Here is a 9210-nt window from a genome sequence, read left to right on the forward strand (position 1 = left end):
AAAATTGAGAGGAAGGTACAGAGATTTTCCACATATCCCCTTTTATCTCTTTTTATTGCCAAGTAAAATTCTGTTGTATGGTTATACCACATTTTATTATCCATTCATCTGTTGATGGACATTTGAATACTTTTCACTTCTTGGCTATTATGAATAATGCTGCTATAAACATTTGTGTTTTTGTTTGAGTACCTGTTTCAAGTCTCTTGGGATATACCTAGGAGTAGACTTTCTGGATCATATGGTAAGCTCTATGCTTAACCAGTTGAGGAAATGCCAAAGTGTTTTCCAAAGCAATTGCCCGATTTTCCATTCCTACCACCAGAGGATCCCAATTTCTCCATATTTTCACCAACACTTGCAATTATGTGTCTTTTTAATTATAGCTATCCAAGTGGATGTGAAGTGGTATCTCATTATAGCTTTAATTTACATTACCCTGATGGCTAATTATGTCAAACACCTTTTCACGTGCTTGTGCCTATTGTCTATTTGTATGTCTTCTTTGGAGAACTGAATTACTTTTCAGATTCTTTGCTCATTTTCTAAAACTTGGGTTGTCTCTTTATTTTGAGGATCTTTCACTTTCTTAATGATGTCTTTTGAAGTACAAAAGTTTTTTAATTCTGGTGACATTCCAGCTTATCTATTTGGTTGCTTGTGCTTTTGATGTCATATCCAAGAAATCATTGTCTAATCCAAGGTAATAAATATTTTCACCTATGTTTTCTTCCAAGAATTTTATAGTTTTAGGTCTTATATTTATTTGATTCATTTTGAGTTTGTTTTTGTAATGTGGTATAAGGGAAGGGGGTGCCACTTTATTATTTTGCATAGGGATATCCAGTTGTCCCACACTCTTGAATTAAGGTTATATTATGCCTATTTAATCTGTGAAGAAACTGAGGCTCAGAGAACTAAAGTGATTGGCTCACTATCATATGGAGCTAAATGGCCAAGCCAGAATTTGAACTTGAGTCTTCCCACAATGCAACCAAATATTCTTTCTGTTAGGCTATAGCTGCTGCCCTATTTCTATTTCCAACCACAAAGAACTTAGACATCAAATGGATTTTTAAGCTACTTTTAATTATTATTTTCCTTATTTTGAAACATAAAGAAAAAATGAGATAAGGGTCCATTTTCATTCTTCTGCATTTGGATATCTAGTTTTCCCAACACCATTTATTGAAGAAATTGTTCTTTCCCATGGTGTGTTCTTGACATCTTCTCAAAAATCAATTGACCATAGGTAGGTGGGTTTATTCTGGAGCTCTCTATACTACCCCATTTGTTAATGTGTCTGTTTTTATGCCAGTCCCATAGCATTTTGATTATAGCTTGTAATATATTTTGAAATGTGGTAGTGCGATGCCTCCAGCTTTGTTCTTTTTGTTCAAGATAGCTTTGGCTACTTGTTTTTTGTGGTTTCAGATAAATTTTAATTTTTTTTCTATTTCTATGAACAATTACGGTGAAATTTTGATAGGAATCACATTGAATCTGTAGATTGCTTTGGATAGTATGAATATTTAAATAACACTAATTGTTTCAATTCATTAACATGGTATATTCTTCTTTTCTTTTTTTTTTCTTTCTTTTTTTTTTTAGGAGACTCTTACTCTGTCACCCAGACTTGAGTGCAGTGATGCAATCTCGGCTCACTGCAACCTCCGCCTCCCAGGTTCGAGTGATTCTCGTGCCTCAGCCTCCCGAGTAGCTGGGACTACAGGTGCACGCCACCATGCCCAGCTAATTTTTGTATTTTATTTTTTTAGTAGAGATGGGGTTTTGCTATGTTGGCCAGGCTGGTCTTGAACTTCTGATCTCAGGTGATCTGCCTGCCTTAGCCTCCCAAAGTGATGGGATTACAAGTGTGAGCCAGTGCACCTGGCCTATTTTTCTATTTATTTGTGTCATCAACTTTTTTCATCAATGTTATATAATTTTCAGCATATAGATATTTTACTGCCTTGATTAAATTTACTCCTATGTATTTTATTCTTCAATCCTATTGTAAATGGAATTATTTTCTTAATTTATTTTTCAGATAGTTTGTTGTTAGTGTACAAAATGCTACTGATTTTTAGAGGCTGATTTTCTCTAATTATCAGACAAATAAATGCAAATTAAAACCACAATGAGATATCACCTCACATCTGTTAAACTGGCTATTACAAAAAAAGATGGAAGATAACAAGTGTTGCCAAGGAAGTGGAGAAAAGAAAACCCTGTACACTGTTGGTGGAAATATAAATTAGTACAGCCATTTTGAAAAACAGTATGGAGGTTCCACAAAAAACTAAAAATAGAATTACTATATGATCCAGCAACCTCATTTCTAGGTATATATCCAAAGGAACTTAAATCAGTATGTCTAAGAGATATCTGTGCTCCCTTGTTCACTGCAGCATTATTCTCAATAGCCAAGATATGAAAACAACTAAAGTGCCATCAACAGATGAATGGATTTTTAAAATGTGGTACACACACACACACACACACACAATAGAATACTATTCAGCCTTTAAAAAGCAGAAATTCTGTCATTTGCAACAACATGAGTGAACATAGAATGCATTATCCTAAGTGAAATAAGCCAGGAACAGAGAAACAAATACTGCATGATTTCACTTACATGTGAAATTTTTAAAAGTTGAACTCATAGAAGGAGAATAGTGGTTACCAGAGGCTGGGAAGGTAAGGTAACTGGAGAAAGAAGAAATGTTCGTCAAAGGGTAAAAACTTTCTGTTAGAAAAAATAGGTTCTGGTGATCTTTTGTACAGCATAGTGACTGTACATGATGACATGTTAATAGTAATGTATTGTATATTTTTAAATAGCTAAAGGAGTGGTTTTAGATATTATCACCACAAAGAAAAGTATTTAAGGTGATGAATATGTTAATTAGCCTGATTTAATCATTCCACAATGCATACATGTATCAAAATATCATATTGGACTCCATAAATATATATAATTATTATTTGTCAATAAAACTTAAAAAAATAAAATAATAGTCCTGATCATCATTCAGGAAAAGGTCTTTAATTTGCAACATATTCTAATAGAGCTAAATATTCTTCCTGTTTGTATATGTATGCATAAGATATCGATTAGTGATCTAATACCAAGAAGAATTGTTTTTCTTAAACAGAAATATGTTTATGACAGAGTTAGTTAAAGTCACCTAATCGACAATATTTGATATTTGTTTTATATTTATTATGTGCTAGGCTTTGTGTTACAGTACTAATTCAAGCCATGGCAACCCTGAAGAGAATATCTTAGTAGCTCAATTATAGTCCCAGGGCTTAGGGAGATAGAGTAACTTGCAAAAGTATACACAATCAGATGCGATAGAGTTGAACTTTGAATGCATAATATTGGATATCAAAGTTTCTATTATGAACCTCTGTGCTTTACTCTCTGTAAGAATAGATATGATGCTAAGGACACAGTTGGGTGCCTAATACATGTTTTTTGCTTTTGAATGTCTCATTATGTGAGTTAAATAACCTATATGACCTACTCAGAAATCATTTTGTGTGTGGATTCTTTTCTATATAATAAACCAATCAATTGCTTAGAAAATAAAATATAACGGCCAAGATATAAATTTGACTACAATGTTATGTATGACTTTAAAAAAATTATTGTATAGCATATCCATAAAATCATTTTAGTATAATCATACTGACACCATCGAGGTGGTATTCAGCTTGCTGAAACTTATTCCTGTAAATAAAATCAGATTCGAGAAAAGAGGACTAAAGACATAGAAAGAGAATAGAAACCAGAGAATTTCATTTCCAAGGTTGTTCAGGTAGGCTAGTTTATGCTGTGGCAACGAACGTCAGTGTGTCTCTTCCATGCTGCATGTCCAGCGTGGGTTTTGAAAAAGGACATTTTCTTTCTCGCTAACACTCAGGGACCCAGGCTGATGGAGGCTCTGCCTTTCTGTTGCTGCATAGCTCCGCTGTTACGGCCACAGAGGAAGAAGATAATAAAGTCAATTTTTATCCATATGTCTACCTTGCATCTTGAAACTGACAAACATCACCTCTACTTATAGCCCATTGGCCCAAAGTAGTCACATGACCCTGTGTAACTGTCAAGGTGCTGGGACTGCGGGGAAGCACCTCACATTCTTCAGGCACTAAATGTATCTGTCACAGAGAGCTTATCTAGTCCACTGTCTTTCAAAATGTGCACCTTTGAAACATAGGGCTTTGCAGAGTTGTGTAATGAGTCCTGGAAATAATAAAGTACAGTCAACTAAATAATAAACATGAAAACCACCGGATGGATTTTATCAACTGTTAAGTGCTTTTTTATTAGAAGAGCTATAAATTATTGTGTCGTGGAAAGAAGGAAAAGTTTTGCAGCCAACAGAAGTTGGGAATTCACTCATGTGCTTCTTTTTTTTCTGTTTTCAAAGAATCATTCACTTAAAAAATCTCACCCAGAATAAAGCTGTCTTGACCAGCCACTTAACATCCTGCAATGTCTTATAACATGATATTTCTCCTGCTTGTGTTTTAGCTTCATAAGCAATAAAGCCAGGATGTTAAGCTGGTATTTCTAATTACGTATTACAATTCTATACATGCTAGTTTTCAACAACAACAACAAAATTAAAGGAAAGTTCACATGTGTTGTGAAGCAACCACCATACCCCCTCTTCTAAGACTCTCTTTTTTTATAATTCTCTGCAAAATTCCAAGTTACCTGAAAACAAAGCTTAAAAATAAGGCTATTCTGTATCTAGCTAGTACCTGTCTCCACCAGAAGAGAAAAATCCGTAAGTCTTCTTTATCTTATAGTCCATTGGGTCTCTACTGATTGGGATTGCTTTTGTGAGAAAACAAAGTAGAATGCTACTCCAAAAAAAAAAAAGCAAAAAAGAAGCCAATTGCTGTTAATATGTCTATTATATTGTAGATATAAACACATAGACAATGCATGCTATATCATTCAAATTTATAACACTTGTTCAACGTTTATGCTTACATGCCCTTCCTAAAAAAATAAATTTTATCAGATTTTTTTCCCTTAAAACAGTGAATGACTCCCTCCCACATCTGGTAGGTCTCATTCTAGGCCAGTTTATGGCACAGTTCCCATAACGGGACAAGGATCTGGAGAAAGAAACTGAAGAGGAAGAAATGCTGAGGAGCACACAACAGTACTTCTCTTTTCTCTTTCCTTTGTAATATAGGCTACGCAACAAACTAACCACTTTTTGAAACATTTTTTATAGACACGGGTTCTTGCTATGTTGCCCAGCCTGAAGTGCACAATCACTACACACTACAGCCTGGAACTTCTAGGCTCAAGCTATCCTCCCACTTCAGCCTCCCAGATAGCTGGGACTACAGACTCACCCCACAAACTAACCACTTTTTCCCTGTGAGTTAAGAGAGAACTAAATGAGTAGATCATGATGACAACAAGGTCAAGGTGCTATCTCTTGTAGCTAATAGTTTTCTCTTTATGAAGAATGCAATTCTGTTTAATGTTTTGAGGACATGTTCTGGAATCAGAGTCCCTGGGTGCAAATCCTGCCTTTGCCACTTACTAGCCATGTGATCCCAATTAAGTCACTCAGTCTCTCCAAGATCCAATTCTCTCATTTTTAAAATAGGGATAATAACAACAACAACAAAACCTAACTCATTGGATTACTGTGAGAATTAAATAAGTTGAGGGATGAAATGGGTTTAGCCAAGTACCTGATACATAGTTATTGCAAATATCAGGTAAGCACTCACAGTACCTAGTTGCAACTTTATATTGCAAAAGAGGCATTGAAAGGGTAGAAAAATGGTCTTGAACTGCAGATACCACCCCTCCTCCACCTGCCAGCAGCAGTGGTGTGATACAGAGAGTGTCTCTGGGCTCTGGGGTAGGGAGAGTACAGCACTTGTGAGGCATTGAACTCAGTGCTGTCCTGTTATAACAGAAAAGAAAACTGGACCAAACTCAGCTGATGCCTGCCCATGAAGGGAGCATTTAAACCACCCCAGCAGAGGGGAATCACTGATCCCAGTGGTCCGAACTTGAGTTCCAGCAATCCTCACCACTGTGGGGGAAAGGGCTCTGGGGCTCAAAATAAACTTGAAAGGTAGTCAAGGTCACAAGGACTGCAACATCTAGGCAAATCCTAGTGCTGAACCAGGCCCAGAGCCAGTGGACTGGGGGGCACACAACTTACTGAGACACTGGCTGGTGTGGGCTAGGGGAGAGCTGGCATCACCCATCCTGTAACCCCAGGCTGCAAAGTTTGCAGCTCCAAAAGAGACACTTTCCTTCCACTTGAGGAGTGGAGAGGGAAGAATGGGGAGGACTTTGTCTTGGATACCAGCTCAGCCACAGCAGGATGGGGTACTGGTCAGAGTCCTGAGACTCCCTTTCCAGGCCCTAGACCCCAGATGGCATTACTAGTCATATCCTGGGCCAGAAGAGAATCTGATGCCTTGAAGGGAGGGACCCAGTCCTGGCAGCATTAATCACCTGCTAACTGAAGAGCCCTTAGACCCTGAATGACCACGAGCAATACACGGATACTATGTGAAGGGCTTTGGATGAGAGTCTGAGACTTACTAGCTTCAGGTGAGACTCAGCACATTCCCAGCTGTGGCGACTATGGGTCGAGACTCCTTCTGCTTGAGAAAAGCAAAGGGGAAAGTAAAGGGGACTTTCTCTTGCACCTTAGGTACCAGCTCAGCCACAGGGAAACAGAGCACCAAGGGGGCCCTTGGGCTTGATTGCAGGACTTGGCTCTTGGACAGCATTTCTGGACCTGCCCTGCACCAGAGGGGAGCCCACTGCCCTGAAGGGTGAGTCCCAGGATGGGCAGCATTCACAAGTTAACTAAAGAGCTCTTGAGACTTAAGGGAACATTGGCAGTAGTCTGGAAGTACTCTTTGTGGGCCTGTGGTGGTGGTGGCCATGGAGTGAGGCTCCTCTACCTTTGGAAAAAGGAGGGAAGAGTGGAAAGAACTCATTTTGTGGTTCGAGTGCAGCTCAGTCACACTACAATAGAACACTACGTAGACATCTAAGGTTTTTTATTGTAGTCCCTGGTTCCCCAATCTGGCACCTCTGGACACAACCAGGGCCTAGGGGCTCTTGCCACCCTGGAGGGAACTACACAGGCCTGGCTGGTTTTGCCACCTTCTGATTGTAGAGCCCCAGGGCCTTGTACAAACATAGGCAATAGCTAGGGAGTGGTTATAGCAGGTTTTGGGCAAGACTCTGCTGTGCTGTCTTTAGGTCTGACCCAGTGCAGTCATAGTGGTGGTGAACACATGGGTGCTTCTGTCACTCTACCCCTAGCTTCAGATGGCTCAGGATAGAGAGAGAGAGAGACGCCGTATATTTTAGAGAAAGTAAAGGAAGAGAACAAGAGTCTCTGCATGGTAATCCAGAGAATTACCCCAGATTTTGTCCAAGACCATCAAGGTGGGACCTCAACAAGGCTGCAAGAACCATAGAATTACCGGGTTTGAGGTGCCCCCTAAAGCAGATACAGCTTAGATCACAACACCCAAGTCATTTGGAGTATCTGAAAAGCCTTCCCAAGAAGGATGGGTACTTTCTTCCCAGACTGTTAGGGCTAAAATAAATACCTAACTCTTCACAGATGAACATCTACAAGCATCAAGACAATCCAGGAAATCACGGCCCCACCAAATGAACTAAATAAGGCACCAGGGACCAATCCTGGAAAAACGAAGTTATGGGACCTTTCAGACAGAGAATTAAAAATAGCTCTCTTGTGTAAACTCAAAGAAATTCAAGATAACATGGAGAAGGAGTTCAGAATACTAGCAGATAAATTTAACAAAGTGATTGAAATAATTAAAAAGATGCAAGCAGAAATTCTGGAGCTGAAAAATGTAATAGGTGTACTGAAGGATGCATGAATCTTTCAATAGCAGAATGGAAAGAATTCTGAAAGATTTGAAAGAATTGAATTCTGTTATTTAAGAAGAAGAAATTAGTGAACTTGAAGACAGGCTATTTGAAAATACACAGAGGAGGCAAAAGAAAAAGTAATAAAAAAGAATGAAGCATGCCTACAGAGAGTGGCATGAAATATTTAAAGGGCTGAAGGAAAAAAACCTTTTTACCCTAAAATAGTATATCTGGCAAAAATATCCTCCAAACATGAAGGAGGAATAAAGACTTTCCCAGACAAACAAAAACTGAGGGATTTCATCAACACCAGACCTGTCCTACAAGAAATGCTAAAAGGAGTAATTCAGTAGAAAGAAATGGATGTTAATGAGCAATAAATAATCAGGTACAAAACTCACTGGTAATAGTAAGGACATAGAAAAACAAAATATTATAACACTGTAACTGTGGTATGTAAACTACTCTTCTCCCAAGTAGAAAAACTAAAAGCTGGAGATTTCAACACTTCACTTTCAACATGAAACAGATCTTCCAGACAGAAAATCAACAAACATCAGACTTAATCTGCACTATAGACCAAATGGACCTAATAGATACTTACAGAACATTTCATCCAGTGGCTGCAGAATACACATTATTTTCCTCAATACATGGATCATTCTTAAGGATAGACCATTTGTTGGATCACAAAACAAGTCTTAAAACATTTAAAGAATTAAAATAATATCAAGCATCTTCTCTGATCACAATAAATGAAACTAGAAATTAATAACAATAGGAATTTTGAAAACTATACAAATACATGGAAATTAAATGATATGCTCCTGAGTGGCCAGTGCACCAATGAAAAAATGAGAAGGAAACCAAAAATTTCTTGAAACAAATGATAATGGAAACAATGGAAACACAACATACCCAAACCTATGGGACACAGAAAAAGCAGTATTAAAAGGGAAGTATATAGCTATAAATGCCTACATAAAAAAAAGAAAAACTTCAAATAAACAACCTAATGATGCATCTTAAAGAACTACAAGAGCAAGAGCAAACCAAACCCAAAATCAGTAGAAGAAAAGAAATAATAAAGATCAGAGCAGAAATAAATGAAATTGAAATGAAGAAACAATACAAAAGATCAATGAAACAAAAAGTTGTTGTTTTGAAAAGTTAAATGAAACTGACAAACTTTTAGCCATACTAAGAAAAAAAGAAGATACAAAAAAAAAATCAGAAATGAAAAAGGAGACATTACAACAGATCCTGCAGAAATTCGAAGGGTCATT

Source organism: Pan paniscus, chromosome 5 (genome assembly GCF_029289425.2).
Source record: "Pan paniscus chromosome 5, NHGRI_mPanPan1-v2.0_pri, whole genome shotgun sequence".
Classification (NCBI taxonomy): Eukaryota; Metazoa; Chordata; class Mammalia; order Primates; family Hominidae; genus Pan; species Pan paniscus.